General features: G+C 41.4%; 1 pseudogene; it reads left to right on the plus strand.

The window, feature by feature from the left end:
- Nucleotides 1-283: 283 nt before the first annotated feature.
- LOC618881 (large ribosomal subunit protein eL27-like) lies at nt 284-936 on the plus strand (annotated as a pseudogene).
- Nucleotides 937-9418: the final 8482 nt, after the last annotated feature.

A 9418-nucleotide genomic window follows, 5' to 3' on the forward strand; every position in this document is an offset into this window, starting at 1 on the left:
GTTCTCTCCCTGGTCAGGGAAGTTCAGCATGCTTCGTGGTACAGCCAGAAAGGAAAAAATAAAATAAAATGCAGTTTCTGATTCAGAAAGCCTGGGGCAGAGCTAAGATTCTGAATTTCAAACAAGTTCCCAGGTGGTTCTAATGCCACTGGCCCACATACCTTGGAGTAATAAGGAATTTAAACATATATCTGAATGAAAAAGGAGGAGAAAATTCCCACAATCCAGCAGCTCTTGGTCCTCATCAGGGCAAAGACAGAGGCAAGGGAGGTATCTAGGGATGTCTCTGCAGCACTGAAGGCCCCTGCACTTGCATGCTCTTGATCCTGCGAGTGTGTTTCCTTACACTGTGAGTCCTAACACCTCACTTGCCCACCCTACTTTCAATCCCAGCCCCAGTCACTGCCAAGCAACATTTTGGTAGGTATTCCTTCAGACTACTTCCTTCCTTCCCTCCTTCCCTTTTCTTTTCTTTCCTTCTAATATTTTGTGCTTTCTGCTGTAGCCCTGAGAGATTGCTGCCAAAATGGGCAAGTTCATGATACCCAGAATGTGATGCTGGTCTTGGCTGGTCACTACTCCGAACGCAAAGCAGTCATCATGAAGAACATTGATGATGGCACCTCAGGCCGAATCTACAACCATGTTCTGGTGGCTGGAATTGATTGCTATTCCTGCAAAGTGACAAGTGCCATAGGCAAGAAGAAAACTGCCAAGAAGTCAAAGATCAAGTCTTCTGCGAAAGTTTATCATTCCAATCAACTCAGGCCCACAAACTACTCTGTGGATAACCCCTTGGACAAAGCTGTGGTCAATGAGGACATCTTCAGAGAACCTGTTGTCAAACGCAAGGCCAAACGAGAGGCCAAGTTCAAGTCTGAGGAGAGATACAAGACTGGCAAGAACAGATGGTTCTCCCAAAAGCTGCAGTTTTAGGTCTGTCTTGTTTCAGTCCCTAAAAATAACCGCCTCCCCCCAATTATGTTTTATTTATTTTAATGAACTTTTAAGCAACTAGATGTCCTCAACTGGCTGAAAGTTATCATCGCAGATAATAATGTTTATTGTTATGTTGAGTAGTGTATTGAAGTGAAGAGAAGTGAAGTCGCTGTCATGTCCGACTCTTTGTGACCCCATGGACTGTAGCCCACCAGGCTTCTCTGTCCGTGGGATTCTCCAGGAAAGAATACTGGAGTGGGTTGCCATTTCCTTCTCCAGGGGATCTTCCTGACCCAGGGATCGAACCCAGGTCTCCCGCATTGCAGGCAGACGCTTTAACCTCTGAGCCACCAGGGAACCGTAGTAGTATATTGGGAATCACAAATTTCATTAGAATAAATTAACTGCCAAGTGGTTAGCAATTTTCCTTTTTCTTTATATCAGTTTCAGGTGTACAGATTACTTTCTAATACACTCATAAACACAAATGGGATCATACTGTATATGATTATACTATATGTAATTTTACATACAGTATTATACTCTTTTAAAAAATATTTATTTCTTTATTTGGCCTCGCTGAATCTTAGTTACAGCATGTAGGGTCTTCCATCTTCGTTGTGGCCTGTGGGATTTTGGGGTCTAAATCCCCTGACCAAAGGTTGAACTCAAGCCCCCTACATTGGGAGCCTTAGCCAGTGGACCACCAGGGAAGTCTCCAGTATTGTACTTTCATTATAGTATTTGTCCATTTATATCTAATTTATGATAGTTTAAAACCCTCAGATTAAATCCTCAAATTTAAAAGCTTAGTATCAAATTCATTTAATGATCCTATTCCTCAAATATGTACATAGTTACTTTCTCTGAGTTGGAAGGATTATGAGTGGTTATTATTTCTTTCTTTCTTTTTTTTATTTCTTTCTTATATTTTCCTATACTTTCCAAATTTTTCACATTGGACTCATGTAACTTTTAATTTCATTTTTATTTTTATCGAAGTAGTATGGGCTTGAAAAACACAAAATTATCTACAATATTATAATGATAAATAGCAGTTTCTTGCCCCACCCACTGCCACTGGAGTTAATCAGCAAGCAGCTGCTTTCAATGCTTTTAGTTGTTTCTTCTGTTATTTATCCCCTTGTTTCTAAATAACATTGCTTTTTCTTAAATTTCCAATTTTAGATATTTTTTTTTAATTTTAGATATTTTTTAACTTCCTCAGTGAAGATGATTTTACTTATTTGCACCACAACTTCCATGTAACTTCTTCCACCACCATGATTTTCCTTAAATCAATATTTTATTTTCCAAAGAAGACATACAGATAGCTAACAGCATGTGAAAAGATGCCCAACTTTGCTAATTATTAAAGAAATGTAAATCAAAACTACAATACGGTATCACCTCACACCAGTCAGGATGGCCATCTTCTAAAAGTCTACGAATAATAGATGCTGGAGAGGGTATGGAGAAAAGGGGACTCTCCTACACTGTTGATGGGAATGTAAATCGGTGCAGCCACCATGGAGAACAGCATGGAGATCCCTTAAAAGACTAAAACTAGAGTTACCACATGATCCAGCAGTCACACTCCCTGGTACATATCTGGAAAAAAACAGAAACTCTAGTTCAAAAACATATGCATATCTTTTTGCTATGAAAACCCCAATTTCATAGCAGCACTGTTTACAATAGCCAAGACATGGAAGCAACCTGAGTGTCCACTGACAGAGGAATGGATAAAGAAGATGTGGTACATACATAGAGCGGAATATTACTCAGCCATGAAAAGAAATAATGCCATTTTCAACATCGTGGATAGACCTAGAGATTACCATACTAAGTGAAGTAAATCAGAGCAAGATAAATATCATGTGATATTGCTTATATGTGGAGTTTAACAAAATGATATAAGTGAACTTATTTACAAAACAGAAGCAGACTCACAGACATAGAAAACCAATTTATGGTTACCACAGAGGAAAGGAGAGGAATCAATTAGGAGCTTGAGATTACCAGATGCATACTACTATAGAAAAAATAGATAAAACAAGGAGCTAGTGTATAACACAGCCAAGTATATTCAATATCTTGTAATAATCTATAATGGAAAATAATCTGGAAAAGAATTTATGTGTATTTCTTACATATATGTAAAGCTGAATCACTTTGCTGTACACTTGAAACTAACACAACATTGTTAATCAACTGTACTTCAATTATAAAAGATTTTTAATTCAGTGTTTATAACTGAACCAAATGAGGCATTATAATTACCCTGTCTTTTTTTTTTAATATTTATTTATTTATTTGGCTCCACTGGGTCTTAGTTGAGGCACTCAGGATCTTAGATCTTTGTTGCAGCATGCAGGAGTCTTAGTTGTGATATGCAGTATCTTTTAATTACAGCGTGCAAACTCTTAGTTTCGGCATGTGGGATCTAGTTCCCTGGACAGGGATCGAACCCAGGCCCCTGGCATTGAGAGTGCTGAGTCTTAACCACTGGACCACCAGGGAAGTCCTATTACCCTATCTTTTTAAGCCATGTTTTTGTTTTCCTGGAAGTTAACAATTGCTTCAGGCTTTTCCCTTGCATAGGTCTAAGATATCTGTCACTGATTTATCAGCAAGTTCTCTGTCAAACTGGATAGCTTTTATCAGATTATGATCAAACAACTCTTTTTTTTTCCTGTAGGATCATCCTTCCTAGAGTTCTCTGTGTTAACCAGTGTTCTCCAGAGAAACAGGCAATAGAGAGAGAAACAGATTTGTTTTAAACATCAGAGTTGGGGCTGCTGCTGCTAAGTTGCTTCAGTCGTGTTCAACTCTGTGTGACCCCATAGACGGCAGCCCACCAGGTTCCCCGATCCCTGGGATTCTCCAGGCAAGAACACTGGAGTGGGTTGCCAGTTCCTTCTCCAATGCATGAAAGTGAAAAGTGAAAGTGAAGTCGTTCAGTCATGCCCGACTCTTCGAGACCCCATGGACTGCAGCCTACCAGGCTCCTCCGTCCATGAGATTCTCCAGGCAAGAGTACTGGAGTTGGGTGCCGTTGCCTTCTCCGAGCTGGGGAGAGCCAGCAAATTCTAAATCTGTAGGACAGGCTGGAAACTCAGGCAAGGGTTTGCAGTCTTAAGTCTGAAATCCATAGGGTAGGCAAGTAAGCTGGAAACTCAGGCAGGATTTCTATCATCTTGAGGCAAAATTCCTTCTCCCTTGACAGACCTCAGCCTTTGCTCTAAGGCTTTCAACTGAATGGATGAGGCCCACCCACATTATGAAGGGCAGTCTGCTCAATTTAACAGTCAAGTGATTATACGTGTTAATGATTCTAAAATATACCTTCACAGCAATATCTGGAATGTTTGACCAAACAAGGGACCATAAACTAAGCAAGCTGACCCATAAAATTAACCACCACACCCTCCATTATCCTAAGTAATCTTTTTCCCATTATGTTTACTTTTTTTCTTTTTTGGTATTTCCGTCCCAGTTAATTTCATGGCCTTCTCTTTAAAATTCAACCACATCTTTCAGTAAATCTGTCCCAGGTGAATTAAGACAACCCACCAAAGAGACTTTCCTGGTGGTCCAGTGGTTAAGGATCCACCTTGCTGAGCTTCCCTCGTGGCTCAGTGGTAAAGAATCCTCCTGCCAGTGCAGGAGACACAAGTTCGATCCCTGATCCAGGAAGATCCCACATGCTGCGGGACAGCTAAGCCTGTGTGCCACAACTACTGAGACTGTGCTCTAGAGTCTAAGAGCCACAACTACTGAGCCCACATATTGCAACTTCTGAAGCCTGAGCACCTAGAGCCTGTGCTCTGCATCAGGAGAAGCTGCTGCAATGAGGAGCCCACGTACCGCAAGTAGAGTAGACCCTGCTCACTGCAACTAGCCAGCAACGAAGACCCAGCACAGCAGAAAATAATTAATAAAATTATATGCATATTAAAAAAAAAAGAATCCTCCTTGCAATGCAGGGGATATGGGTTTGATTCTTGGTCAGGGAACTAAGAGTCCACGAGCAACGAACCCCATGCATCCAATTACTGAGCCACATGATACAACAAAGATCTCACGTGCTGCAACTGAGACCCAACGCAGCCAAATAAATAAATGACAACCCATCAAAGAACTGGTGCTAAGATAGACAGAGTGGGAGAGTCAGAGGGTATCTCTTCCACCCTCATCCAACTGCCTTCTCATTTCCATGTCTTTCCCACTGTCCCAGGAGAGCACAGGGGGACAGCATATACTATGTGATAACTGCCAATAATAAAGGCTGGTCAGAAAAGAATTTACTTGCAGCTGCAGTTCTTCAGGGAAGCCTTAGTATAATCAGCTGGCCCTGCCACCTGGTCATTTTTATCTTAATGCTTAGGCTACAAACCTGAAAACTAAAAAAAAAAGAGCACTAAATGCAAAAGTAACTTTTCATATTGCTTCTCGGTTTCAGACTTCTAGATATGCCATCAATATGCTGTACAATGATAGCTTTGGTCATGATTTTGCCTGCCTAGAGTTTTTATTTTCTTTAAACTGAATGCTTAGTGATGGGGCCGAAATAATTGAAAGTCTTAAGAAAAACAGATTTTAAATTAATTTTTTCCAAATGACTGTGTGTGTGTGTGTGATTATGAGTCAGTGTTTCTTTGGGAATTGAGGGGAAAAAAAATCTCAAAAACAAATGCAGGATGTGAAGTGTGGCACAGTGCATACACTTTTCCTACCTGTTTTGAGAGTGAAAACATTCGGAGGGAGAGAATTAAACCTTTTGCAGCAAGGAGAGAAAGAGAACTATAATTTCTGAACAAAATGGGTGACAGAAGCAAGTTCCCCAAAGAAAAAATAAATCTGAAAGTCAGAAGTGAATAGGAGAAGATGTCCACTGATCTCTTTGTACTTAGATGGGAACCTTCCTATAAAGTGAGTGAGTTTCTGAGGCTCCCATTGTTGAAAGATTTTCTTTCAGTTGGTGGGCTGGAGAGCTCAGTGAATCACGAGACTCTCAGGCTCCCTTAGGAATGTGCTCAGTCTTCCCATGTTTGCAGAAGCCCCAGAACTGTCCTAACTGCCAGATAATAGCTGATCTCATGTATTCCCTAAAAATAGCGGTATGTGAATCCCAGTCGTTCTAAATAGAAGTAATAGGACACACTAAAGTGTTCCATATACGTAAGTTTGGAAAATGCTGGGTTAAGTAAAATTATGTGAGTTTCTTTTTTCCACTTTTTCTTTTATTTATTTATTTGGGGGAGGGGGCACGCCACACGGCTTGTGGGATTTCAGGTGCCCAGCCAGGGATTGAACCTGTGCCACAGCAGTGAAAGCACCAGGTGCTACCCACTGGCGGGCATGTGTGCTAAGTCATTTCAGTCACGTCCAACTCTATGCAACCCTATGAACTGTAGCCCACCCAGCTCCTCTGTCCAATGGGATTCTCCAGGCAAGAGTACTGGAGTGGGTTGCCATGCCCTCCTCCAGGAGATCTTCCCAACCCAGGGATCGAACCTTCGTCTCTTATGTCTCCCGCACTGGCAAGTGGGTTCTTTACCACTAGAGCCACCTGGGAAGTCCCCCTACCCACTGGACCGCCAGGGAATTCCCTATATGAGTTTCTTTATTGCAGGACTTCTTAGGTCCTTAAATATCATTGTGACTCTCCATCAGAAATGTTTATTGAATAGTGAAGAACACAGATCTAACTACTGATCATGTGGGGGCGGGGGCGGGCCGGTGTAGGAGAAAAGGGCCAAGAGGATCATTTGCTCATTCTTGCAGCATCAAGTCAAAGGAACAAAGTTCTCATAAATTCCCCCTTTGTTCTAAATTGCTAACAGCTATTTCAGACTTCAGTCTTATCAGAGCTAGAGATCATTTCATCTAATCCTTCCCGGTTACAGATGTGAAAACTGGCCTAAGGAGAGTTGCCTGAAGTCATAGGTGAATTAAAATGCAAAGTTCAGTTAGACCCATCTTTGCTGACTTCCTGTTTATTGATCTTTGTCCTGCCCTGCGGTGTGTCTCCATGAGAGTGAATCCAGACTAGTAAGGAGCTGCTACTGCACGGTTTTGACAAATCTGGCTATTATCAAAAACGAGATCTAAGCCAAGCTGATGGCCCATGTTATTTCAAACAAATCTCAGTATGGCAAAATAAGTCCTACTGCCACGGGCATTTGAAGCAGCAGGATTTGACATGTGATTTCAACACCAGATTCTTCATTTATCTCTGAGCCCATTGCCTCAGGATGTCTTCTTTGAAAACTGAATTGTAAGTCAGATAGATATCATGGTCCATCTGTCTTTGAAAGTGTTAGTTGCTCAGTCTAATCCAACTTTTTGCGACCCCATGGACTGTAGGTTCCTCTGTCCATGGAATTCTCCAGGCAAGAATACTGGAGTGAGTTGCCATTTCCTCCTCCAGGGGGTCTTCCTGACCCAGGGATCCAACCTGGGTCTTTGGCATTGCAGGCAGATTCTTTACCATATGAACCACCAGGAAAGCCCCCATCTCTCTTTACAAAGCTTTTATTTTGTTAATTAAAAAAAATTTTTTTATTAGTTTTGGCCATGTTTATTTTTTTAATTAAAAAAAATTTTTTTATTAGTTTGGCCATTATTTCCCTGACCAGGGATGGAACCCATGACACCTGCAGAGGAACTGTGGAGCCCTAACCACTAGACCACATGGGATGTCCTTATACAGCTTTTAAAAAGGTTTGTGTTGTTCAAAAAATAGCTCAAGGATTATAAAAGGTTCAAAGTGAAAAATCTCATTCCTACCTGTCTCCTACCCTTCCATTCCTCACCTTCCCTCTCCACATAGTTAGCTGCTGCTATTAGTGTTCTCTGTATCCTTTTTGAGTTCAGAAATGGACAGAGAGATGTTTTTTTTTTCTCCCATATTTATAAAGCCACAAAATGGCATTTTGTCTTTGTTAGGCAAGACTCTTCCCCTTCAGCCTCTTCAGAAAAAAGAGGATTGTACCAATTCTCTCCAGGGGCCCTTCTCTCTGACATTCTCAGAGGCTGGGAATGCTTTAAGCCCCCTGCTGCTTGACGCTGTTTGGCCTTTTGGAAAATCACACTTGCATGGCTGGTTTTGTTGGTGACCTCAAATTTAGGGCATTCAGGGTGTGTCTTGCAGACTCTGGTATTTAAGAAAATCCAATACACAAATGTCAACATTTCCAAAGCAAATTAGGGAGTGGCTGGTTGTATTAAAAACGAAACTTGCCAAATGATTCACCAAAGGCATCTTTTACATGTTTACATGTATTTGCTTATTAAATAAATAGTACTTCGTACAACATTCAGGAAAATATACAATGGAAACTTTCTGCCTTGATCCCAGGTCACCAAGCTCCCTCCCCACAGGCCACCTTTGTCACCAGTTCCTTGTTTTTTCCATATTCTTTATTACGCAAAACACATCCGTATAGATCCTTTTCTGATACGAGCACGCCAAGCACACTGCTTTGTACCTTTGTATTTTTCACTGAAAAAGATATCTAAAAATCCTTCCACATATGGACAAGTGGAACTGCCTCATTGTATAGTTTTTCAATGGTAGATATACCAAAATAAATTAATCTAAAATGGGTCATTTGGGAATTCCCTGGAGGTTCAGTGGTTAGGCCTGGGCACTTTCATTTCGGGGCCCAGGTTCAATTCCTGGTGGAGGAACTAAGATCCCGCAAACTGCACAGCATGATCAAGAAAAAAAAAAAAAGAATAATGAAAGGGGTCTTTCTTGTTTAACAGTGAATTCCATTCCTCCATGGATAATCTGATTTAATCCCTAACATCCTGTTTTCAGTTGCACTCTTGTTACAGAAAGGAGATTCTCTCAGGGTGCTTCCCTTTCTGCACATCAGAACAGGCATCACTGCCTATGGAGGTCCGTGAGTTCCTGCTCAGTTGAGTCCAACTCTCTGTGACCCCCATGGATTGTAGCCTGCCATGTTCCTCAATCCATGGAATTTTCCAAGCAGGAATGTTGAAGTTGGTCACCATTTCCTACTCCAGGGCATCTTCCAACCCCAGGGGTTGTACCTGCGTCTCTTGAGTCTCCTGTATTAGCAGCAGGCGGATGCTTGACCACTGCACCACCTATGGAAGCCCCGCCTGTAGGTGAACTTGTTCCAATCAGAAACTCACAGTTTTCACCTCCTAAATCTTTTTTTAATTGACAAAACTTCTCACATATTTATTACTGAGTCAATCAACTAAGAGAAAAATCATTTTCTCAAGAAAACACATCTAGCTTTCCCCACACTGATGATATGGTAGAAAACAAGTAACCTGATACAGAATAAACATGTGTCCATCTCCTTGTGCGATTCCTTACAGACCCAGCTTGCTCTCCTCTGGGAGTTCTAACTCAGTTTTTAGCCAAATCCACTGCCGACTGGGATGACTCTGCTTTTGTTTTTTGGCCAGGAATTGCTCATCCTGAGTGTCTTGT

Source organism: Bos taurus, chromosome 23, assembly GCF_002263795.3.
Source record: "Bos taurus isolate L1 Dominette 01449 registration number 42190680 breed Hereford chromosome 23, ARS-UCD2.0, whole genome shotgun sequence".
Taxonomy (NCBI): Eukaryota; Metazoa; Chordata; class Mammalia; order Artiodactyla; family Bovidae; genus Bos; species Bos taurus.